This window comes from Oreochromis aureus, linkage group 20, assembly GCF_013358895.1.
Source record: "Oreochromis aureus strain Israel breed Guangdong linkage group 20, ZZ_aureus, whole genome shotgun sequence".
NCBI classification, from domain to species: domain Eukaryota; kingdom Metazoa; phylum Chordata; class Actinopteri; order Cichliformes; family Cichlidae; genus Oreochromis; species Oreochromis aureus.
In genome coordinates, this window is record NC_052961.1 from 5,941,197 (window position 1) to 5,967,157 (window position 25,961).

The window sequence follows — 25,961 nt, forward strand, 5'->3', positions numbered from 1 at the left end:
TTGAGGCGACTGTTGTTGTGATTTGGCGCTATATAAATAAAATTGAATTGAATTGAATACTTCTGTCTCTACCGTGTCTGCTTTTGAGTCTACCTCATCTTCACACTGGCACACCCCGCCGTGACAACTAAATTTTTAAATCTTAATATAAAATGAGTAACAGTAGGGTGGACATTAGGCAAGGCTCCACCTTTTGCAGCGATCTCGTATAGAAAACTATTCGCGTATATAAAACAGGTTTGCGGCTCCAAACCGTAAAGCCGTAAAACCGTAAAGGGACCTCTGGCTAATACGTCGGGTTCCGTGTCCAGTTCCGTGTCCAGTTCCGTGTCCGGCTCGTAGTTACATTCTTTAGGGCTATGCCTGTAACACTCTGCCTATTGCCTTCATATTAAATCATTTTTTGAATAATTTTTAAAAAATATTTCTTCACGTCATTATGCAGGCCGCAAGTAGGGGTGACATGGACCGTCAGATTGAGACAGGCCTTAGAGCCTTTTAATGCGTGTTTGGTTTGGGTTTCCACCGGCGTGGAGAGGGCATAGCCTAAACAGGAAAATATCGCCGTGTAATCCATTCATTTCAACAAAGTAACTGTATTCTGAATACCACCCTTCTAAATGGTAACTGTAACTGAATACAGTTACTCATATTTTGTATTTTAAATACGTAATTGCGGTACATGTATTCCGTTACTCCCCAACACTGTACCTCAGGCAGCAGAAACACAAGAAAGAAGATGCACAAGGAGAAGAACCATCATGAAAGGACAGACCCCTGCATGGTATGTAACACCAGCAGATAGGAGAAGTCAAAGCAGCTTAAACTGATTAATATACCCCACTGCTACTTAACTAACCAGATTAATAAGCCAGAGGTTTAATTAACTTGATGCTATACTCTAATTAAAAGTTTTTTGAGCAGTGTAGGTTATTCTGAGTTTATCTTGTTAAACTGGAGGAAAAACAACAAATCTGAAAAATAATTTCTGGGGATGAAACAGGGATGAAAAGAACACACCATAACTAGCACATAACAGTTGTGCTAAAAGAAATGATATGAACTTATTCCTGGCAGGTTTATATTTATTTATATTAAGTTATCTTGTACTTTCAATGTACTTGGAAGTGGTGTATGTCGTGGTTCACTGCTGACCTATTTTCAATGCCGAATAAATAAAATGAAGAAAGGCTGAATACCTGAACTGCTGAAGCAGTTAGTGTTTAAAAATGAACAAAGCTTAAGGATTAATTCCTAAGAAAAGAAAAGAAAGACAAGTAACACTGAATATTAGAGATGAGAATTTACTCACTCAGGAGGATGAAGCAGATCAAAATGTGATAGACCTTCATCTTGAGTCACTGATGGGTTAATGTTGCTTCTTTTCTTTTTCACTTGCAAACCAGGAACTTCTTACTTCTCTTGTTCTTATGTCCCCTCCTCCTGACTCTTCCCCTCTGCTTAAGGGTTTACCAACTGCACAGTCAAAGAATAACTGTGTATGAATTCAAGTTATAACTTTTCAAGTTATCCCTCAAAACTTAAATATTCTTTTTTTTTCTTCATTTAGTCTCTACTGAAAACAGGCTGTTTGCGTTTTATTGAAATGCAAAATATTAATTTATCATCTTGCAGTACTGTAGTTTCAACATGTCAAACAGTGAAAACACTTCCTGTCCATTTTCTGTCCAAAACAGCAGTAATTAAAAGATATACCAAGCTGTAGACAGGCACACAGAGAGAAGTTTTGCACCAATGTCGAATTCAAAGATTCAAAGCTGAGGCCATAAAGGGATGCACAGGGTCAGGAAGAGCTCTCAGGCCGCAGCATTAAAACCTTGACTTATTAGTTATCAAATACCTAAAGTGTGCCAAGAAAACAAGCTGCAGCCACCTACTGACTTCAAATTATGAGTCTTAGAGACTGCTTATGAACTACTGATCTTTTATGAACACTTCAGAACAGAGGTTTAGCTGGGATTTGGGATTTGGGATAACGAAGTTTGTAGCAGTGAATTAGTGAAACATGGAAAAAATGACCAAGTGAGTAAATCTGCTTTCAATATCTTGTCTCCGTGTTTGGTGTGTCCTTCCTCTCTTTCCGGTCTGTCATAACTCAGTGTCTCTCGGTCTGTTACTTCCTGTTTTATTTTGATAGTCTCTCTTCCTGTGATCACTGTTTTCTGAAACCAAACCCAAAGAAAAACCCAAAGAAAGAAACAAAAAAAGCAACATTTTACAACTTCAACCTAAAGCGCTCTATCTATGCAAGATAGCACGGGGTGCTGTGTAGGAGTAAAGTCAGTTTCAGAAATGCCTCCTCTGTCTCTTTAGTGAGTAGCTAGTTCCAACTGTTTCCACCTGTTTTCCTTCCTCTAGTTATTCTGTGTGCATTTATATCATAATATTATATCATATTATATCATAACAGAAAATAACATAATGGGAAGCTTGAATATGAGATGAAGTCTAGAAAAAGAACAAGGGAACCTGAGAGTAGAAAGTAGAAGTAGAAAACGATAATTATTAAACCTAAAGACTAAACTTAGAGCATCAAACCATTGCCTGTAACTGGGAAATAAATAGAGAGGAAATACATCAAGGTGAACACTAAACAGCAAATAAACTAAGAATCAAATGGAACACAATTAAAGATAAAGAAGAAATACAAAATACTGGGTCAAAGACCCAGGAACATGGCACATGTTATGTTAAAAACTTTACATTCTACATCATTTTGTAATGTGAGCTGACGTCTTTTGGGCCTAACAAAGTACATCTCTCATAAATGTTGTTTCCAACAAATTTACAAGCTACTATCATCCATCCAGAGGTGCGGCTTCGTAGCTTAAAAAGCCATACTAAAAAATTTTTGACAGATTTTTGAGCGCTGTGTACCACATAAAATCGGCTTGAGGTCAGTAAGCACAACCAGAATTCATACATTAGGCGCACCGGATTATAAGGTGCATTGTTGATTTTTGAGAAAATTAAAGGATTTTAAGTGCACCTTATAGTGCGGAAAATACGGTAGCAGTGAGATGTTGTAGAAACCTGATGACACAGTTGTCAATAACAGAAATTGAGTTTTGAAGTGATCAAAATATATAGAGAGCATATATGCGTAAAAGGGAACCGTTTGGTTTTACAAGTATCTAGAGAAATCTTGTTTGCCATTTCTCATAAGACATTTGTCACATTTGAGCCCACTGATCACTCTATAGAGGACACATACTGATACGATTACTATTTCTGGCAACAATAATGATTAACATGAGCAGCAAAAAGCTGTCATCAAGACAGCGAGAGACTTTGACTGTGTTTTGTAAATAATTGCCGTTTTACACATTCAGAATACACAGAGCAACATTATCACATTTCACATTCATACTGTGCAACTATTAAATACTTTTTACTTCTGCTTTTTACTTTCATCTATGGAATAGATGTGAACTTTTGACTACTGCTGTGTGTATTGCATGGTAAATTTAGCTGATCTGTTTGTTTGATTGAATCAAAGTTGATAAAAGTGTGAACAGTAACAATAAAACTAATGCAATGAGATGAAAGATACTAAACATATTTTTTATTCTCTCTCTTCTTCCTCTGTAATTCATTTTGCATAATATTATGTGTAAAGAAGCAGGTAGATGTGTGCCTTGCTGTGGGAGAGGACGGGCTGAATGTGCATATTTAGCCCACTAGATCAAGGTACTTACAAATTATATTGGGCAATTTACTTAAATTTGTTTTTTTGGGGGCGGGGGGGATCCCACTGATGATGCTGAAGTCTGAAAAACTGACAAAAACACACGTATCAAATATGATACGTAGGCCAGGGGTGTTTGGCTCCAGGCCTCAAGGGCCGGTGTCCTGCAGGTTTTAGATGTGTCTTTGATCCAACACAGATTTGAGTGGCTAAATGACTTCCTCAACATGACTTGAAGTTCTCCAGAAGCCTGGTAATGAACTAATCATTTGATTCAGGTTTGTTGACCCAGGGTGAGATCTAAAACCTGCAGGACACCGGCCCTTGAGGCCTGGAGTTAGACACCCCTGCACTAGGTATTAAGGCATTAAACTTTTATGCACCAGTGAAAAAATTACTGGATTTCAAGCTGACCACAGCAGCCAGGCTCAGAGGAGCGCTGATTTACACAGAAACAGAGAAACAATATCATCATTAATGCATTTCTTGTTCCCTTTTTTGTTTTTGCTTTCAGTTTAAACAACTACAGACAAGTATCTGGCTCTTTGACTACTCAGTACTTGACTTTGAAATGTGTAGTGTGCTCTTTTATTATGATTTTTATTTATTTATTTGTTATAACTGAAAAAAATATTGATGAAAGCATTGTGTGGGAAAAAAGTAAAAATACAAAAAAACAAATGGAAATCTGAAAGGCACTAAAGCCTGCAAGGAACTTAAAGAGACAAAAAAGCCAGATGATAATTCGTATAACGATAATGTGATTATAGTTATTATTACAAGTGTTTCAGGGGAAGAAACATTGCCTATTCTGTTGGACAAGAGAAAATGAACAATTTTACTGTGACTTCACCACAGTACTGTAAGTTGACCTCTTTACCCTGCACAAAATTAGCATTTTCATGCAACGCCTTAACAACACAACATCAGTATACTTGGTTTGTTTTCACAATGCAATGTTTCAAGACATGAAAATACATAATTTATCAAAACACATCATATACAGATCCAATATGTGATTAAAAGTGATGATTTTACATGTAACTAAATCTGCAATTTATCAAGTCTCACTGAGCAGCAGTTATGTTTAAATATAACCTCTCTTCTTCCTCTCTTGCTTTTCTTACATCTTTATCTCTGACTAAAGTTATCTGGCAATCAGTTATCTCCCCTGTGAAATACAGTAGCTATACCTCTAGCTAGCAACACACTGTGCAACAACTGCACACAAACAGTTTATGTGTTTGCTGATGTTTGTTGAGCCATGTTGTATTTGAAAATATCAGACCGTTAGAAAAATATTACTTCCTTTATGCTCACTCTTCTTCTGTAGCTAGATACAGAAGTACGGCTGCTACAAGTTATGGAGATCTGCACTTGTTGCGGTGTTGTGCCAAACCTGCCCACTTTAACCCCCGAAGTATAAAAGCTATTAATGATACCATTTAACCTAAAGTAACAAGTCTGTTTGAAAATGTAAGGAATAGAAAGTACAGTTTTCTTAACAATGTAAAGAGTAAAAGTTGTTAGAAAAATAAATACTTCACAAAAGATGTCTGTGAAGGTTCTCAGTCATCCAGGTCATCGTAGTCGAAGGAGTTTGCAAAGAAAAGCGTCTGGACTTAAGCAACTTAAAGAAGTCCAGACGCTTTTCTTTGCAAACTCCTTCGACTACTTCACAAAAGATACCTGTTACTGTGGGAACTGATGAAGTATCTGTACTTTGTTACTTCCCACATGTATTCCTTTTTCATCATCATGTCATATTTTCCCATGGGACCCAGCAGAAGTGAAAGTCATTCTAGAAGCAAGTATTGCAAGTTGGCCACTGCAGATGCATGAAAAAGAAAAACTTTTGAGAAGGTCTGAGTTTACTCTTATGTTAGATTCCTCTTTTTAAATGGCTGAATTATTATTCATTGAGGTATTGGGTCAGGTATAATTTCTACATACTAAAAAATATGTACTTTCAGGAAACGTGGATCAGTTTCTAGAATCAGGTACTTCACATGTGTCAGGTGAAGGCTCAGATCCTTCTGAACCATCTACAGAGCCAACATAAGGCACTAAAACATCTTTCACAGCTACAGCTGCTAACTGGTTTTAGTCAAGGCAACCTGAATGATACTTTTCAGTGAAAGGAACATTAGAGTCCAGTAGGTTGTACATACTGAACATGTCTTGAACAACACCAGACTCTCCCATACAGTTCAGTTTCCACGAATCATCACTTAGTCTTCCTTTCTAAAGTCAGTGTGGTAATGCAGTGTTGACAAATGTGGCTCAGACAAGAAGTGGCCTGATGCCTGACTGCATGTCTGAATTCCATTAACCAGTTCCTTTTTCACCAGAAAAAACAACACTAAAGTTCAGAGAAATGAGATGATGATGAGATAGCCTTTATTTGTCAGTTGCAGGTCCTCTGATTTAGAAGAACTACAGACCTCACTATCTATATGTAGCCAAGTGAACTTATACTATGCATGGAAAGGGTTTAAAAAGAGGGGATTGTGTTTATGACTAGTTGCCTGTCTACCAGAGGTCTGTTGTAGGGTTGTCATGGTGATGACTAGACCTCGCGTTTTGGGGGTATACTGTCCCTTTAAGAGCCGCCGTAAGCCAGAGCACGCATGCACTCAAGTTTGCGTCACACACTGAGCGCTGTGAGCGGGAGCACTGGAGAGTCAGAGGCTGCAAAGGATTCTGTGGCTAGCTACACAGGAGGTGAATGTGCTAAAAAGCGTAGCATACTGCAAAATATTGTCACCAGTGTTGTAGTAGACTTTAATTAGCTAAGTTTCTTTAGCGATGACTCCATGTTTGTGACCATTTCTGTAGAGTTCTTAACGTGCGGCACGGGTGTATGTTTAATGGTCACGTGCGTGAGAAGGACTGAAGAGCGAGTTGGCGTGAGTAGTGACAGTGTCATAACAGATTTCAAAGTTGTTAAGTTTATACTGTTATTCATTGTGCATAACTCTGTATGTTTCTGGTTGATTCAGAGGGAGATCACTTGCTGTGTGATTCCTGTGTGTGTACTTGTCCTAGCAGTGGCTGTGTGGAGAAACCAAAGTGAGTTCATGATGTTCTCCCATAGAAATGTATATGTTTAAAAGAGAGTTTACAGTGTACTTTATTACCAGTTTAACTGTGAAATTGTGGGATGTAAACAATGTGTTTATTTGTTTTGTTTTCTTTTTTTTTGTATTTGGTTCTCGACAGGTCACTACTGTTGTCTATACTGTTTGAATTTAATGTATCATATGATAGTTACTGTTCTCTCAGACCCTGAAAGACAGTTTTAGGCTGAGCCAGTGGAATAGCTACATTTTACCGTTTTCACTCAAAACTATAGAATTAAAACTGTGCTCCTCCGAGCACAGTCGGAGAATAAAAAAGCCCACAAAAGAGTATTTCCTGTGTCCTGTCTCATTCCCCATGACCGGGCCACATAGTTTGGTGTCAGAAGTGGGATTCTCAGTTTAGTTTTGAGTTTCAGTATAGAGACACAGTGAGTGGGACTTTATAGACAACAGTAGTGGCTGAGAAGATTCCAGTCCTTCCCAGAGGGCGGCAACTGCAGTGTGGGCGTCCTGAGGTGGTCCTGTGCAGTGGCAGTTGGTACAGCAGGAGCCTGCTTCAGCCGTTGGACGAGGAGGGCGCCTGACACAGATTTTGGACTGTTGAATCTCATCTACAAGTGACTGGGAATCTGCTGTAGTAAAGACTCAGAGACATTGCAGTATGTCACAAGAGGACGAGGGGGAAGGTCCTTCAGGGGCCTCAGCTATCCCCACTGAAGACAGTCAAGCTGCGTCTTTGTTTGACAGTGCAGGTAACCCGTTGGTGCAGCTGCAGACACAGATTAACGAACTGAGTAGGAAACATGATGCTGTTATGTCTAGTATTGCTAACATGGGTAATGTTCCAACCAGATCTGTTGTATACATTCCAAGAGAAAAGGTGATTGTACCTTTTAGTGGGGAACCAGCAAAAGATGCTTACACTGTTGATGAATTCATAGAAGAGGTGGAAAGAGCAATAAGAACTAGGGGTCTGCGTGGAGAGGATCAAACCGACTTTATCCTCTCACAGCTGAAAGGGTCTGCCCTAGAGGAAGTTAAGTTACGTATGGCAGGCCAGGTGAAGCAACCGAGTGATCTCTTTTCATATTTGAGGGAGGCATTTAGAGAGAAGCGCACCACACCACAGCTCTTGCATGCTTTCTATGCACGCCGCCAACTAGATGGGGAAGACCTACGAGATTATTCACATGCACTCTCTCAGTTGCTCAATGCTGCAATACAACAGTCCCCTAATGTAGTACCCAACACACAGCTGGCACTTCGGGATCAGTTCATTGAAGGTGTGCATGCCCCAAATCTCCGGCGTGAACTACGTAGGCTCACTAGGGAGAAGCCTGAGTGTAGTCTCTTTGATGTTAGAGAGGAGGCAATCATGTGGACTATGGAAGATCGTCCACGCAGCACTAATGTAGCAAGACATAGAAATATAGTGAGTGACAGGCCAGATGAAAGCTGTGAAAAAACAACCTCCACAAGTGATGTACAGACAGACTTTACCATAGCTCTGCAAGAGATGGTTAAAATAATCACACAACAGGGTAAGGCAATAGGGGAGTTAACTAATGCAGTGAGGGAGCTCACAACACAGACTGCCAGTTCCGAAGACAGTAGAGGTGTTAAAGCTAAGCCCAAGCCTAAGTACACTAGAGAGGGTCAGCCCATTTGTCTCCGATGTGAAGGGGTGGGACATATGGCCAGGCACTGTAATGCACCCCGACAATCTACGAGCCAGTCTGCAACAATGCCCAGTTCACCGCTAACGGGAAACGGGAACCCTCCATTGCTATGAGCCGGGCAATGCGAGGCAAGTCAGAAGGCTCAAAGGAAGCTCTAACCAAGGAACATTTTCTAGAACATGCTGTAGGTCAGTGCCCTGAATTAGATATCCAGATAGGTGGTGTATCCCTTAGATGTCTACTAGACACAGGAAGTAATGTAAGCACTTTGACAGAAAGCTTTTTCAGAAATCATCTCCAGGGAGAAGATGAAGATATGCACTGTACTGCCAAGTGGCTTAAAATCACAGCAGCCAACCAGTTGCCGCTGCCCTATTTAGGCTATGTAGAGTTAGATGTACAGGTTATGGGGCTCACTATACCAGAATGTGGTTTTCTTATAATCAAAGATGATAAAGCAGAAAGAGACAGTCCCAAATGGTTGGATTCATCACCCCATGGCATTATAGGGATGAACATTGCAAAACGATGTAGACAGTTAGTACTCTCAGAGTTTGACACCACTCTAGGGGGAGAGCTGGAGTCCAGCTGGAGGAAGGCCTGCCACTGCGTACAAGCTGCTGAGCTGGTGGGAAAGGTGTCTACTGCCCGTGTTGCAAGCAAACACAAAGTGCGGGTGCCTGCTTCATCCCTGACCACTGTCTATGCAAGGGGCCATGGCAAGCAGTTTGGTAGTGCGTTGGTTGAGCCAGGGAATGTTCAGCTCCCAGGTGGCTTACTGGTGATCCCAACTCTGGTGTCAACTAACAGCCTGGTATTCCCAGTACAGGTGATGAACATCTCACAAGAGGATGTTTGGCTTCCACCTAAGGCTAGACTAGGCATCATTAGTCCTGGCCGCTGCATTGAGGGTGACCCATGCGAGGTGAAATTTGAGCGCATATCTGCCAACCATGAGGAGGTGACTCTTAACCAAAAGGACTGTCAGGGGCCAACAGCTGCGTACAGGACTTATTGGGAAGATTACACATAGGTGGCACACGGAACAACAGGTCGAGGTCAGAACTCTTTTAAAAAGGTATGCGGATGTCTTTGCACTTCATGATGAGGATTTGGGGTACACTGATCGTGTGAAGCATGAAATTCCTGTTGTAGATGAAGTCCCTGTTTCTCAGCCATACAGGCGCATTCCACCAAATCAGTACAAAGAGGTCAGGGAGCACATTTCTGAACTGTTGAGAAAGGGGGTGATTCAGGAGAGTTCGAGTTCCTATGCTTCACCAGTTGTTCTGGTACGCAAGTCAGATGGGAGTCTTAGACTGTGTGTAGACTACCGCAGACTAAATGCAAAGACCAGGCGTGATGCGTTTCCACTCCCTCGATTGAGGAGAGCCTGGATGCCTTGAGTGGTGCAGAGTTCTTCTCAACCATAGATCTTGCCAGTGGCTACCATCAGGTAGCGGTACATGAGAAAGACAGAGACAAAACAGCATTTACCACACCATTTGGCCTGTATGAATACTTGAGGATGCCTTTCGGGCTATGTAATGCCCCCGCGACCTTTCAGCGTCTTATGCAGGCCACAATGAGTGATTTGGTCTTTCAGATTGTGTTGATCTACTTGGATGATCTGCTTGTGTTTTCAACAACATTCCAGGATCACATTGTGAGACTGGAGACTGTTTTGAAAAGACTGAGGATACTGGGGCTGAAAGTTAAGGTTGAAAAGTGCCATTTCCTCCAGCCCAAGGTCAAGTTTCTCGGTCATGAAGTGTCGGCTCAGGAATAAGCACAGATCCTGACAAGATAAGCGCTGTGGCAAAATGGCCCATCCCTGATACTGTGAAAGAGCTAAGGTCCTTTTAGGATTTTGCAGCTACTATAGGAGATTCATTGAGGGCTTTTCCCAAACTGCGGGGCCACTCCATGATGTAGTGAACGTCTGTGTTAAGGAGATAAGTCCTGTCAGGGCTAAACAGCTTTTTGCTTCAGCCTGGACACCACAATGCTTACAAGCTTTTGAGTTGCTTAAGGAAAAGTTGACTAGTGCCCCGTTCTAGGCTATGCTGACTTCAGTCTCCCTTTCACACTGGAAACAGATGCCAGCAGTCTTGGATTAGGCGCTATTCTGTCCCAGAAGCAGGGGGGAAGGAATAAAGTCATAGCTTATGCTAGTAGGAGGCTCAGAGGGGCTGAGAAGAATGATCAAAACTTTAGCAGCATGAAGCTCGAACTCCTAGCATTAAAGTGGGCAGTCACAGAAAAGTTTAGGAGTTATCTGCTGGGGTCCAAGTTCACAATCATAACGGATAACAATCCCCTGTGTCACCTGCCCACTGCTAATTTAGGAGCCATTCAACAGAGGTGGGTAGCTCAGCTGTCTGTGTTTGACTTTGATGTCAAGTATCGCCCTGGCCGCTGCAACACTGCCGCTGATGCCTCTCTCGGCAACCAACAGTTGACACGGCAGAACCTGACAGTGAGGATGCAGAATATGATGGCTCTATAGCCATATGCAATGTGCTAAGGGCAGGTACAAGTCTAGGCTCGGATCTTGTCATGGCTGGAGTTGAGGCTTGTAGAATCGGACTGCTGCAGGCCTCCGAACCGGTGAGGAAGCAGTCAGTGAGGCTGTGCTGGGCAACACCCCAGCGATGCCTGGTTATTCCAATGCAGAACTCTGTCACTTTCAAGCGTCAGACCCAACAATTGGTGTCTTGAGAGAGTTTTGGTGCAGACAGAAGAGACCTACCTACAGAGAGAGAGGGGGGTCTGTCTAAACCGGTGCGTTCTCTACTGAAGCAGTGGCCTCGGATCAGAGAAAAGATGGACTGCTATACCGTGTGATTGAGGATGCTCACCTTGGACAGTGCCATCAGCTGCTACTGCCTGCCTGCCTTAAAGAAAAAGTGCTCAGGAGTGTGCATGATCACATGGGACACCAGGGAATCGAACGCACACTGGGATTGTTGAAACAAAGATGTTTCTGGGGGCATGTTTGAAGATGTTGAGCACTGGGTGAAGAAATGTCAGAGGTGTGTGTTAACAAAGATGCCTCAACCCAAAGTTCAGGCACCCCACGCCCATTTTTAGCTACCCGCCCACTTGAAGTTGTTGCTGTTGATTACACCACCCTTGAGCGGGCTACGGATGGTCGTGAAAACGTTCTTGTAATAACTGGCGTGTTCACCAAGTTCAGTCAGGCATTTGCCACACGAGATCAAAAAGCAGATACCACAGCTAAGATTATCCTGAAAGAGTGGTTCATGAAATATGGGGTACCAGGCGCCTGCACTCAGACCAAGGCAGGAATTTTGAAAGCGCAGTGATTGCTGAGCTATGCAAACTGTATGGAGTAAAGAAAACTCGTACACAACACCCCACCACCCTCAGGGTAACCCACATTGTGAGAGGTTCAACAGGACTTTGCACAACCTCTTGCGTACACTTCCCCTGAGAAGAAGCGGCGCTGGCCCGAGCATCTGTCAGAGCTGGTGTATGCTTACAATGTCACGCCGCACTCGACCACAGGGTATTCTCCCATTACCTGCTGTTTGGGGTCCACCCACATCTACCCGTTGATGCATTGTTGGGCGGGAGGAAGTGAAGGATGACAAACTGGACTGGTTAGCGGTGCACCAGGAGCGTCTCCAGGATGCACACGCCAGAGCCAGAGAATTTGCGAACGGAAGGCTGCAGAGAGAGCGGTTCAGCAGCAAGGAAAGGTGTTCTGTCCACCTGTTGACATCGGACAGTTTGTGTATCTCCGTTACCGGCCACCAGGAAGGAATAAAATTCAAGATGCCTGGGCAGCCCCTGTGTATAAAGTGGTTGATATCCAAGGGACAACATACACAGTAGTGCCACTAGAAGGAGGGCGGTTGAAAAGAGTCCACAGATCTAACTTGAGGCCATGCGTGGGGTCTATACCTGCACCCAAGCCAAGGCTACGTGACCAGGAAGTCAGTTCTGCAGATGAGCACCAGGAGTCTGATACTGAGTTTGAGCACCCAGAGTTTGCCTTGATGGAGGAGGTCCAGTACCCAATGGAGCTGCCAGTGGCTCAGGGACCTGGGGACTTGGTTCCAACGGTCGACGAGCCTGGAAACCAGTTGGAGAATGGAACTGAAAATATGGTGGATGATGAGGATCTACTAGGGCAGGAGAGCAGCGACAACCCTGACGACCTCGGGCGGAGCCAACAGCTTACCTTCCACCTGGACCTGGAAGCATTGGGTTCTCCAGTGAAGAACCGGTGGCAAAACCTGTGCCAGCTCCTAGGAAAGGAAAAAAAGAGAAAGCGGAGGCAGGTCCACCCACACCTGCTACACGCAGGGAGTAGGAGAGAAACTGCAGGGGTCCACACAAACCCATTTAATCTACCTAGGTCAGCATGCAATGCAGTATCCTTCAGTCCAGATGTACTCTCCCAGGTGTTAGCCGGTATGGTTTTCTACACCACCAAACTCAGGGGAATGGTGGATGAGCAGGGGGTCACCGAGGACGTTGACTCGTAGCAGGGAGAATGTAGCCAAGTGAACTTATACTATGCATGGAAAGGGTTTAAAAAGAGGGATTGTGTTTATGACTAGTTGCCTGTCTACCAGAGGTCTGTTGTAGGGTTGTCATGGTGATGACTAGACCTCGCGTTTTGGGGTATATACTGTCCCTTTAAGAGCCGCCGTAAGCCAGAGCACGCATGCACTCAAGTTTGCGTCACACACTGAGCGCTGTGAGCGGGAGCACTGGAGAGTCAGAGGCTGCAAAGGATTCTGTGGCTAGCTACACAGGAGGTGAATGTGCTAAAAAGCGTAGCATACTGCAAAATATTGTCACCAGTGTTGTAGTAGACTTTAATTAGCTAAGTTTCTTTAGCGATGACTCCATGTTTGTGACCATTTCTGTAGAGTTCTTAACGTGCGACGGGTGTATGTTTAATGGTCACGTGCGTGAGAAGGACTGAAGAGCGAGTTGGCGTGAGTAGTGACAGTGTCATAACAGATTTCAAAGTTGTTAAGTTTATACTGTTATTCATTGTGCATAACTCTGTATGTTTCTGGTTGATTCAGAGGGGAGATCACTTGCTGTGTGATTCCTGTGTGTGTACTTGTCCTAGCAGTGGCTGTGTGGAGAAACCAAAGTGAGTTCATGATGTTCTCCCATAGAAATGTATATGTTTAAAAGAGAGTTTACAGTGTACTTTATTACCAGTTTAACTGTGAAATTGTGGGATGTAAACAATGTGTTTATTTGTTTTGTTTTCTCTTTTTTTTTGTATTTGGTTCTCGACAGGTCACTACTGTTGTCTATACTGTTTGAATTTAATGTATCATATGATAGTTACTGTTCTCTCAGACCCTGAAAGACAGTTTTAGGCTGAGCCAGTGGAATAGCTACATTTTACCGTTTTCACTCAAAACTATAGAATTAAAACTGTGCTCCTCCGAGCACAGTCGGAGAATAAAAAAAGCCCACAAAAGAGTATTTCCTGTGTCCTGTCTCATTCCCCATGACCGGGCCACATATAGTTGAAGTTGACTAAGCAACAAATAAATCCATCCAATTCCTCAGTCTACAATGATCCAAAACTGATCCAGTTTTAGATCATTTGACAATGATCCAAAACACACGGCCAAGGCAACAAAGACTGGCCCAAGGATTGGATCAAGAACAAGGTCTTGGAGTAGCCTAGCCAGTTTCTAGACCTTAATCCCATAGAAAATCTGTGGGGGGAGCTGAAGGTTTGAGGCGCCAAACATCAGCCCCAAAACATTAATGACTTGGAGAGGATCTGCAAAGAGGAGTGGGAAAAAATTCCCCCTGAGATGTGTGGCCAGCTAAAACACATCTTGTAGTTGGCCTTGTCATTTTGTCCTGTAGTTGGACGAGACGACGAGGACGAGGCTCCATTTCCATTTATTGTTTGTCTGTTTCACTGAATGGAACTGGAGCCTCATCGTCACATCTCTCTATATACTATTCTGTATATAGCAGACATGACAACAAAGTTTACTTTGACTTTGACTATTAGATAGATATGACACCAACCACTGCAGCACAGCATCTATAATACCTTAACAATTGTTCTAATAGAATATTTGGTCAACAGTTTCGAAAGCTGCACTTGAGGTCTAGCAGGACAAGGACAGAGATGAGTCCACTGTCAATGGCCAAAGGAAAAACTTCACTAAAGCTGTTTGTGTACTTTGATGAGCTCTGAAACCTGACTCAAACTCTTCAAATAAGCCATTCCTCTACAGCTGATCTGTTAGCTGTTTGACAGCTACAATTCTCTGAGCTGGACAGAGCCATAGAAGTTCTTTAACCCATCCTGCTGATGGAGGAACAGGATGAGCAATGTCAGAGCCTTAAAAAATTAACTCCAGCAGCGACTGGTGTGAATGTCTGTATTTAAACAATCAGAAATGGACTTCATGAGCGTGGTCTGAGGGTCCAGTGTTCTTTAGTGGTGGTGGGTCAGTGATGGTCTGGGGAGGCCTATCCATGGAGGAAAGTACATAACACTAAAGGCTTGGCAAGCCCACCCTTTCTGCCATTAGGTATCAGGCATCCTGATACCTGTGGGAGGACATTCTATAGGACACCATTCATTGTCTCATCAAAAGCATGCTCTGACATGCAGGTATGCATACGCGCTGGGGGAATAAAAACCGCTACAATTTGTAATGCTGCAAAGAAATTTCAGCTGAATGGACTAACCTGCCAATTTTTTTTTTATTTCTCACATTACCCAATCCATAACAGTATAGATATTCAGCATTTTTTTTTTCGTTGAGCTCTGATGTGTGTATGTTCTAGTAAAGAACTAAATTTCAGGAAATGAGGAAATGAAAGAATTGCTCCACCCCTGTCGTGCAGCTGCAGTGGGTTCCAGGTTTGGTCTCAGGGGACGCTGACACGGATCTGACCCTGAATTGACGGCTTAACTGTGTATGGCATGTAGCAGAGGCAGGCAGCTGAAAAGCTGCTGCAACTGTCAATAAAATATCAATAAAAATCAATAAAAAACAAACACTCAACATGCAGTGCTGTACGTTATTGTATAACAGGAACCTCAGCCCCATCAATAGCTATAACCAGTCAGTGGTCTGAGTCACAAACTAACATCTGGTGCTGTGGTTACAAATGGAGAAGCATAACCTGATCCTTACAGTTGCATTCATTGCCACTGCAGTCACACTTGGCTTAATTCTTGAAATTTTATAGTCCAACTTCCACAACTGGGTGTATGTTGTATATTGCTAAATTTTACTACAAAAACTTAAGCTAAGGGGGTTTAAAGTTGGGGATAATTTCTAGGAAACAAAATGCAATATAATGTCCATGACCTGATTACAACACAAAAACATGGTGCATGTTTACTTTCAGCTTACCTTTGGATTTTGTGGACCTCCTCTTCTTACAAAAAATCAGCAAAGCCACCAATAAGATGGTGATCATATAAACTGGAATCTGAACCAAATAAGGCAGCATCCCAGCTGGAGCTTAACAGAACAAATGTAAGTCCTCTAGCCTAAAAGTTAACTCATTTAACAGTAAAGTTGAACACAAATAATGCAATGTGCATGTGATAACCGAAAAATAAAAAATACAATTAAATACAAAATGATAATCATAAGTTACACTTATTTAAATCACCTATTTACTAGATTAAATCATGTTAAAGTCCTAGAATATAATGTATGTTTTTCTGTTGGGTCCCTGATAATTCAGTACTTCTATTACTTACTATACTTTGACCTATTATGGATTTTACTTTAAAAAAATCATATATGTAGTTCTAGACCCTTTCCCCTCCTATTCTTCTCTAAAAAATAAATATCCTTCTTCAACAGATGTGCCATTCATGGAGGTGCATATGACAGTGGCTCAGAATCTCATCTCTGCTTTTTGCAGATTATGTGGTTCTGTTGGCTTCATCGGGTGACGGCCTCCAGCTCCCACTGGAGTGCTGCACAGCTGAGTGTGAAGCTGCAGGAATGAGAATTAGCACCTCCAAATTTGAGGTCATGGGCCTCAGCCAGAAAAGGGTTTGAGCTACTCCTGGTCAGGAATGACTTCCTACCCCAAGTGGAGTTTAAGTATCTTGGGGTCTTGTTCACACATGAGGGGAGATGGAAGCAGGAGATCGACAGGTGGATTGGTGCTGCAGCTGCAGTGATGCTGTACCGGTTCAGGCATCCGACAAGGCGCCTCCTGAGTGAGGTGTTCCGGACATGTCATACCAGGAGGAGGCCCCAGGGCAGACCCAGGACACACTGGAGAGATTATATCTCTTGGCTGGCCTGGGCTTCCCCCCAGACAAGCTGGTGGAGGTGGTTGGGGAGAGTGAGGTCAGGGTCTCTCTGCTCAGGCTGCTGCCCCTGTGACATAGGCCCTTTCTTCAAAGAAATCACACCCATACACCCCACAACGCACAGTCCCTAGCGCACACACACACACACACACACACACACACACACACACACACACACACACACACACACGTACACTTTTTGGAGTTCATGTAATCACAATTGTTATTCATTTATTGCCTTTTGTCACAGTGTAGAGTACCACCTTCTCTAACTGTAATAACACCTAAACACTTATTTCCATTTCTACTGTCTAAAAAACTTGTTCTAACGCTAAGGACAATAAAATGATTTTCTGAAGACAACCTTTATTTTGCTAGAAAGCAATAAAACAATATCCAGATGATGTTGAAAATGTTTCTATGTCTCTGATGTTGGCATAACTTTCCTTTAATCTTTTTTTTATTCTTGCTTCCCTTTTTGAAGCAGGCGGGTGGGGCTGTTAGCCTTGGGTCTCCCAGACACACCTGTGGAGCATCAGGCAGCTATTTAAGGAGCAGCGTTGCAGACGTCCGGTGTTGGAGTATTTTCTCAGGCACAAGCGGAAACGAGTCAGTCGTTCTTTGTGTGTAAATTCTGCAACAAAGTATTTATAGGATTCAATGCCAACTTGCTTCACAGTCAATCCAGCCGTCCACAGCTAAAGACCTCTTCCATGCTCGCCATCTTCCCTTACCGTGCTTCCTCGAATCGACTCCCTTTGCATGCCTACACTGTCATTGACCCACACCAGCCCTGCCTCAGCCACTAGCTCCACCCCGTCCGAGTCCTCAGTAAACGTGTGACAAGTAAGCTGTCCAATTTTATTCTTTGCATAATGGTCTTCCTCTCATTGTTGCCCATTTATTATAACCTCTTCTCTCTCCCACTGCCCATAGAATGCTCCAGTGACTCTGTCAGCAGGCTCCCGCATCCCCATATTGAGTTTGTATTATTTCTCACTGTAAAAACAATATATTTTACTACTACCAAGTAGTGAAATTTTGATCATTCTTACTCACATAAGCCGGGCACAAAGACCTTTTACCATTTTTTAGCTACGATGTAGAGGCAGCGGGGGGGGGGCAGCAATCTCTTCCCTGTTCTTCGCTAGGTCACACAGCAGAGCACTGAGTTTTGCTTCATCCACAATAATAAAGCATATTTACAAAAGTATTCACTCACCCATCCAGATGTTTGAATTCAGGTCTGTAAAATCAAACATCTAGGCATGCACACTGCTTCCTTTGTAAAAGAATATGAAAGAAATTTGCTCAACACTAAATATTCCAGTCAACTGTATTACTTTCATATAAATAAAATCTTCAGTTATCAGACCAGGCAGATAGAAAGGAAAAAAACATCAAACAAATCCTTTGTTTTGTTTTCTTCTTGCACACTTATGAGGCAATCAGCTGATTTAAGTTCATGTGCTGAGAGATGGGAAATGGTGAAGCAGTTTATAATTTTCCAGGAGTGGAAATATGAACACACTATTTCTTTCCTTCTTTCATTCATTTTTTTAATTGCACAAAAGGACAAGAAGACAATGATGAAATAGAAACTGTGTCCAGGACAGAAACAAATACTATTATCATACCTTCAGCTTTGCAAGCATCTGCACTGACAGTTTGCTCACACAAAGCTAGTAGAACCAGATACTTCCTCTGGATGGCATCATCTTGGCCTCCTGTAACACTGTGATGAAACATTGACGAGTGAGGACTCATTTTTGACCAGGCGATGTCCTTCAGTGTGTATATTAAACAAAGATGTTGGACTGTTTTTCTTGCATCTGTGCATTATAGCGACTCAGAGTGATGCTAAAAAACTAGTTAATGCATTTATTATTTCTAGGCTGGACTATTTTGTATCACAGTAGATTTGTTTTCTTTGTGGACATGCTATAGTCAGCTGACCTGTGACCTGTTTTGTTCTGAGGTTTACTGCTCTTTGTGGATTTAAGCCAACTAAAGTAATATAACACTGTTACATGACTCTTTCTGGCTGCTTTACAACCACAATAAATGTGGAATTTGGCAAGTGTAACATCATGGGCTGAAATTCAAATTAATGACGCCTTCTAGAGGCAAGTCCTGATACTCAGCACACATACTAAAACATATATGAGCACTTATTTGTTATTTTCATACATTATCTACATCAATTTTCATTTAAATATCATAAATTGCATGTATTGAATATCCAATCAAATCTGACTTTGCACACAAGCAATGAAGTTATACATCATATTGATTTAAGTTCTGCTGCTTACTTTCAAATGCCTAAACAACCTTCCCCCTGACTATCTCACCGACCTCCTCACTCTCTATACTCCCAGCCGTTCTTTACGATCTTCTGGTCAGTTACTTGTGGCCCAGCCCAGGCACCGTCTGAAGACTAGGGGTGATCGTGCTTTTGCCTCTGTAGCACCAAACCTCTGGAATAGTCTTCCTGCTACCATTCGTGCCTCTGACTCCATTCAATCTTTTAAACTGCGCTTGAAAACTTACCTATTCAACCTGGCTTTTCCGACTCGCTAATTCTCACCGCTCATTAATTGCTGTATCCCTGCTCATTTCTCTGGATAATCATGATTTCTCCCTATCTCTACTTACTAATGCTTTTTTGTTTTCTCTATTTTCTCTATTTTACCTTGTTTTAATGACTTACTGTTCAGTGTAATCATTTACCGTCATTCCTTACTGTGAAGCACTTTGGTGTACCCCCTGGGTTTAAACGTGCTATATAAATAAAATTGTATTGTATCTACAACCATTTATATGGTTACAAAAATCTTCCACAAATACCAATTCAGAATTCTTTCAGTGCCATGTCTTCCTTTTATAATGTCTCTTTCTGCTATCAGGACCTAACATGGCAGTGATTGTGGATATCAGTCTGTCATTCACCAGTACAACATAGCCCGCCTCTGCAAACCAACCCAGCACATATTCCACAATAAACTCTGAACATCATGGAATTATTATCTTTAAAGTTGTTTTCAAAGACATTTCTCAGTTTGAAAGAAACCTTAATATAAAGCATATGTGGTCAAGTTGAAAAGAATCTAAATTAATTCAGAACAATACATTAAATTTCCAGAGCATCAAATGTCACTTGCTGAGCTTTCCTTACCTTTGACAATCTCTCATCTTCCCACCTGTGTGTCTTTTTTCTGATATATTTTGTCTTTAAGAGTAAAGTTATTATTATTTTTGTACCTTTAGCTAGCACACAGATGGTCTATGGTCCAGACCGCACAGAAAGAAGTTGTGTGGTGGTTCTTAACCTATTGGAAACATTGGATTTGAAATCACCTGGTATTTCAAAAAAGGTAGTGAGCACCCTCTAGTGGTGCCATGTACACAAATAAATCATGATGACATTTGTTTCTTACTAAGCTTCTTCTGCCTGGAAGCATCTGGGTGCTTGCAGCTCAGGATGTAGATCAATAATCAAATATCTAATAATTGGGAGTTTGGTGGTTCAATTCCCAGCTTCTTCAGTCATGCTGACTACATGCTGAAGTATCCTTGGGCAAGTTACTGAGCCGTAAGTTGCTCCTGATGCAGTCAGTGGAGTGTGAATGTTACATAGAGCACTAACATGCAGACAAATGTGTTTTTAGTTACTTTTAGAATAAAACAAATGTTATTTCCTTTGTTTTTGACTGGATTTAGTTACATATTTTTTATTTGGTCCTTCCTATAAGTCCATAGATAAATTATAAGTTTATAATACAAGTTTATAAGTTCATTTCCTTTCCTTTGATTTTATTCCGTTTTTTTAACATCATAGTCCCAAATAATAATTATATTACTATATTTTATATTAGTTGGTTCATTTGTGAGTAGTTATCACAACAACTTAACCATTTTAACTCATATTTTTTCCTTTTAGCTTTTTGTTCTTAGTATATCTTTCCTATCCATCTCATTCATCATGTCATTAGAGTTGTTTTAAAGCATGCATGACCTAGCACACACAGACAATATGTAATTTAGATTTGATATCTCTGTGAGTGTAGGTTTGGTTCTGGTCCCTGGATTGATGCTGTGGTACGTCAAATCTTCATGTGTGAACACGCCAGAGCACTTCGCTTAGAGAGCACCTAAGAAAAGAATACAGATTTAAGAAGAAATGGCAGAATACATGAAACGCAGATCGGTAATGATAAGATAAAGCAAAAGATGATGACATGGATCAGTCATTACACAACTGGATTCATTTCATTCCACTGGCTCCTCAACAGTTGCAAAAACAGTCCAATTACTGCTCTGGTCAAAAGACAGCAGTGTAACATTTATGAAAAAAAAAATAGTTATGATTAGATGTACCTAATAAACTGGATCCAGAGTGTGTGTGCATTACCAGCAAATCTGAGTATCATAATTACCTGGGTGACAGAGATCCATCAGAAAAGGATAGCAACTAACAGAAAAGGGAGAGTTAAGTTGGTATCACTCTACTGTGTTTATATAGAAAAGTTTGAATAGCTTGATTCTTTTTATATATATATATCAGTATCAACATATATGTTATACTTAGTCCTGAACCGTCCAACATATTATTGACATAAAATCTGAACAATCTTTGAAATCCTTAATCCCATAAATTAAAAATAGTTTTTTTAATATAAATTTGAATCCAAATTTATTGTAAAATACAAATTTAAAAGACTTTTCCCTCTCCAATACACTTATCTCCTCTACAGGCAGCTCCACAATTCTTTCATAGGGTTGGCCATATGGGGGCCACCAAATACAGAATTTCCAGTTTTATTATGCTGTTGTCAAATACAGGTTACTTGAAAAATATGGCAAAAATGGGAGAAAGAAAAGAATTATATGTCAACTTAATTTCCTGCTATTAAAGTCGATATCAGTGAAAATGGATAAATATGAAAACCAAATAAGATTTTGAAATCTATAATAATTTGCTTTAAATAACGATTTAATGTTTCAACTCATTGTAGGGTGTTTTTGTCTCTCCTGTGCTCACGTTTATTTAACTTATCACCATCACAGGACAGTTTTGGCAGGAGGGCCAGCAAATTTTGAGGTGGTGGCCGGTGCCACCTTGGTGCACCCTGTTTACAATTAAAGAAGAAACTTTTATATCTTTAACCGTCAACAGTTTATTGGGAAAAATTATTTCACAACTTTCATCTTTGTGTCTAAGAACTGAGAAATGACTATTCCCATTTTTACCTGATTCACTATAAAGAACTGAACTGAAAGATCACGCCACTTACACTGTTTTAAGTTCTAAGTGGCGATGCTTTAGTCATCTGAGCTTTCAACTCCATCTGGCTGGGGACATGTGGCAGTGGTGTAAACTGAAAAATGTCTCCTCTCTGATCTCTTCATACAGCTGGCTGTCCTGAAGGAGGAGAAGAAACCACCCGACTGATACAAACTAAGCAATAATGAAAGTCATGTCTCATACTTCCTAAAACTTACATCTATGATGCTGGAGTAGATATTTTCCACTGGAGGTCCTGAAAACAAAGTTTAGAACATAAACATCTTGCATGAGGAAACCTTGCAGTATGTAGAACCTGAGGAACCAAACACTGTAAAATATGAGGAACTAAATCTGAAGAACTGAAATAAGGTCAGGTCAGTGACATAAATATCGAAATGACTAGTAACTATTAACTAAATAGTAACTACGAGTAGTTACTGCTGTAATCAGTCACTGTTCTTAGTTATAAATGAACATCTGGTGCTTTGGTTACATACAGGGAAGAATACATTGAACTTTAAATGTACATTTGGTGTGACTGATAAGCCACACCTGATTTAATTGATGCAAAATAGTCTATGTAACATCTGTGCAGATGTATATTGGTGGCTTTGCCTCACCTTAGTAAACTGTGTGTGTGTGTGTGTGTGTGTGTGTGTGTGTGTGTGTGTGTGTGTGTGTGTGTGTGTGTGTGTGTGTGTGTGTGTGTGTGTGTTATGGAAGACAGGTTTGACTTCTGTGTACACAATTTAAAAGAAAGTTATAGCTTCATAGATGAATAGTATCTTTTTAAAAAGTGTTCTTTAGTCTTACACTAAACACTTGGTACATACAAATCTGTCCCACAGAAAGTTATTTTTGTAAACAGTCTCCATAAAGTATATTTCTAGATTTTACTGCAAAAACTAGGTTTTAGGTTGGGGATAGTCTCCAAAACAGGATAATGCATCCATAAAGTCCTTTAAAAATATTAAAAAATGCTTTAAAATTCATTTTTTGTACTCTCACTTTTGGGTTTAGTGGCCCCCCTCTTGCAGAAAATCAGCAAAGCTGCTGATAAGAAGGCGCTCAGGACAATCACAACCAGACCCATGTATAGCAGCAGATCTACAGGAGTTGAACAGAACAGACTTAATTTATTTAGTTTAAATACAGTATGTGGCTGTGGGCCAGTTCATTTAGCCACAGTGTTATATGAATTCATGTGCTTGCATGTTCACAGTAAGCAGGTATTTTCCTTATTCATTCAGCACCAACACATACAACAGCTCATTAGGTAGAGAGAAATGTTCATTTAATATTACTTAAAGCATAGTTGCTCATACATGTCCACCTTAAGATGAAAACTATAAAGATAAGATTTGTTTCGGTTTTAGGCATGATTATCTACTGCTGTGCTTCCTCATTTTAATTAAAGTATTCATTAATACCTACAGTTCATATGAGGCTTTTTGTGTGCTATAACTGCTGTACTCACAATTGTAAAACTAGAAAGATTAGAAGATTAGAAGTACTGCACTTTTTCTACTTGTACGTTATTTCAACTTAATGTCTTTTTACTTCTAACACAGTTATTCCTTTGTGGGTATGTGACACATTCTTATAAACTCATGTGTAATTTAAATAGACCCATCTACATACATGCAAATATAAATGTACCTGAACTTGCAGGTTGTGTGGGAAAGTGTTGGAAAGCTTCAGTGGAGGATGATGTAACAGTGGAGTTTGAACTCTGTGGTGTCATCTTCATCGTTGGTGTGGAGGCTGATGGGACAAATGCTTATGTTGAAAAAGGTTTCAGAATTAAATTTAGTGTTGAAACACTTCATCAATAATGCTATCAAGCTATCAATAATGAATAATGCAGCTAGTTGACTGACAGGTAAACTGGAGGTTCATAAATATTCTTTTAGTGAAAAAGTCCAAGAAAGTAACAGTTTGGGCTTCACAGCAGAACTAATATAACTGCATTTGTACAGTTGATATAATATACAAAAGTAGTTTGAATAAGGTGTCAGTAAGTATTTGGACAGGTATGAACAAACATTTTCATGACATTCAGTAGAAACTCACCTTCTTTGACAGAGATCTGAAATTCATAGTTTGAATTAAAAAAATCTACACCCACTCTGCCCAAAGAGCACCTGTACACTCCCGAGTCAGACACTTCCAGCTTTGTGATGCTCACATACATAACTGTCTTAGTTTCGAGAAATCTTCCTTCTCTATACTCAATGCTGTATCTGCCTTGTTGAGCTGTGTCCTCCGTTGTTTCAATGAGAATTTTTCCTTGTTCACATTTTTCCTTACAGAAGAGCCTCAAGCTTCCAGACAAAGAAAATAAACAGCCAACTGTGATGTTTGATTGATTGATGATACTTTATTCATCCCTAGGGAAATTGGGTTAAGGCTGCCAGCCGTGCCAGCGCCGTCTTACCCTTCTGACCATACATACATTACACAAACATCACATGAGGAAGACAGGTCAGAGGGGTATAACATGGAAAAAGCACAACATGAGGAAAGATAAGGAGAAAAAAATAACTCCCCCCAGACTGAGCTCCAACAGGGAGATCAGTTTGAGAACAGAAAAAAACACCTTTTTTCCTCCCTCCCTTTCTGCATGGATGGGAATTTCTGCAGTAGCAAGATCAGCGTTTCCATCCTGAAGTGCTTCTGAAAATACAAACAATCAGTAATTACTACATGCCCAAAATAATTTGAGACACTTTTATAAATTAAATTGAAGACCAGAAAATATTTAAGCTAACAGATCAAACATTTTCAACTTCAGTTAAATTCACTACATTTTTATTGATTTTCAATTTGCAAACATGAAACTCCATGATTCTTCCTGACATCAACACAAACCATTGGCTGATGAAAACTCAGAAACGTATAAAAAAAAAGCTTGAAAGCTGGACTTTTATATGTTTCTGATTAAATCTTCTTCTGCTTTCTTTGCATGTGAAATGGAGGTTGTGGATGTGTTGCTTAACATCCAAAGATTTCTGTTAACACATTCATGTTGTGCTTTTTAAAACAAAGAAAAATAATAGATTGATCCCTCATAAGATCTAAATGAAGATGAGTTCAACAAACAAGGAAACAACTCTCTAAGATTATTTTTTTTAATATCCTGTTTATTTGCTGAAGCAGTGAGGCTGACACAATACCAGTCTGCACTTCTAACTCTTTATACCAGAAAAGGCATCAAAAAAATCTATATTTAAAAAAGAAAAACATTTGGGTAATTCAACAAAGATGAAACTATGATTAAAAGGCCAATTTCTAATGAGAGATCTATGGTGAAACTAAAAATATATCTATAAAAAATATTTTTCTGCTAAGAACTTATTTTCTTCATAAGTTTTTATTTTTAAGCAGTTAAATTGTGCTGTTGGTGAGTAGGGATGGGTACCGGTATCCGGTACTATAAAATAAACGGTAGTAACCAGACCGAAAAGCAGCGCACATTTCGGTGCTTTATTTCGGTGCTTTTTTTTTCTTGAGATGTCATACACTTTGGATTCTAGTCAATCATTTTACCTTTCCAAGGATAGTAGGCGGGCCCAGGTACGTACGTTCTTTTAGAGCAGAGCTACAGATTAAAAATGCCCAAGGCGAAGCGATCAAAAGTCTGGCTGTACTTCAGAGCAAAAGATGCAAACTCAGCAGCCTGCAACAAGTGCTTTAAGCTGATACTGTGCAAAGGAGGTGACACCTCGAATCTGATGCTACACCTGGCGATGCATAGCATTTTTTTAAAAGCCGAGAAATGCACCGTATTTGATAGCTTGCTGCGAGACCTCACACCGAGCACATCTACAGCTAAATATGAGAGGTTTTAGGAAAAAGTTTGTGTTTTCCATTGTTTAAGCACCGG

At 40.7% G+C, this 25,961-nt stretch overlaps 1 protein-coding gene across 1 annotated transcript in view; it reads right to left on the reverse strand.

Moving 5' to 3' along the window:
* Nucleotides 1–25,961, reverse strand: part of LOC116320801 (deleted in malignant brain tumors 1 protein) — a 90,568-nt gene that overhangs the window by 21,738 nt on the left and 42,869 nt on the right. The gene's annotated exons all lie outside the window — the stretch shown is intronic.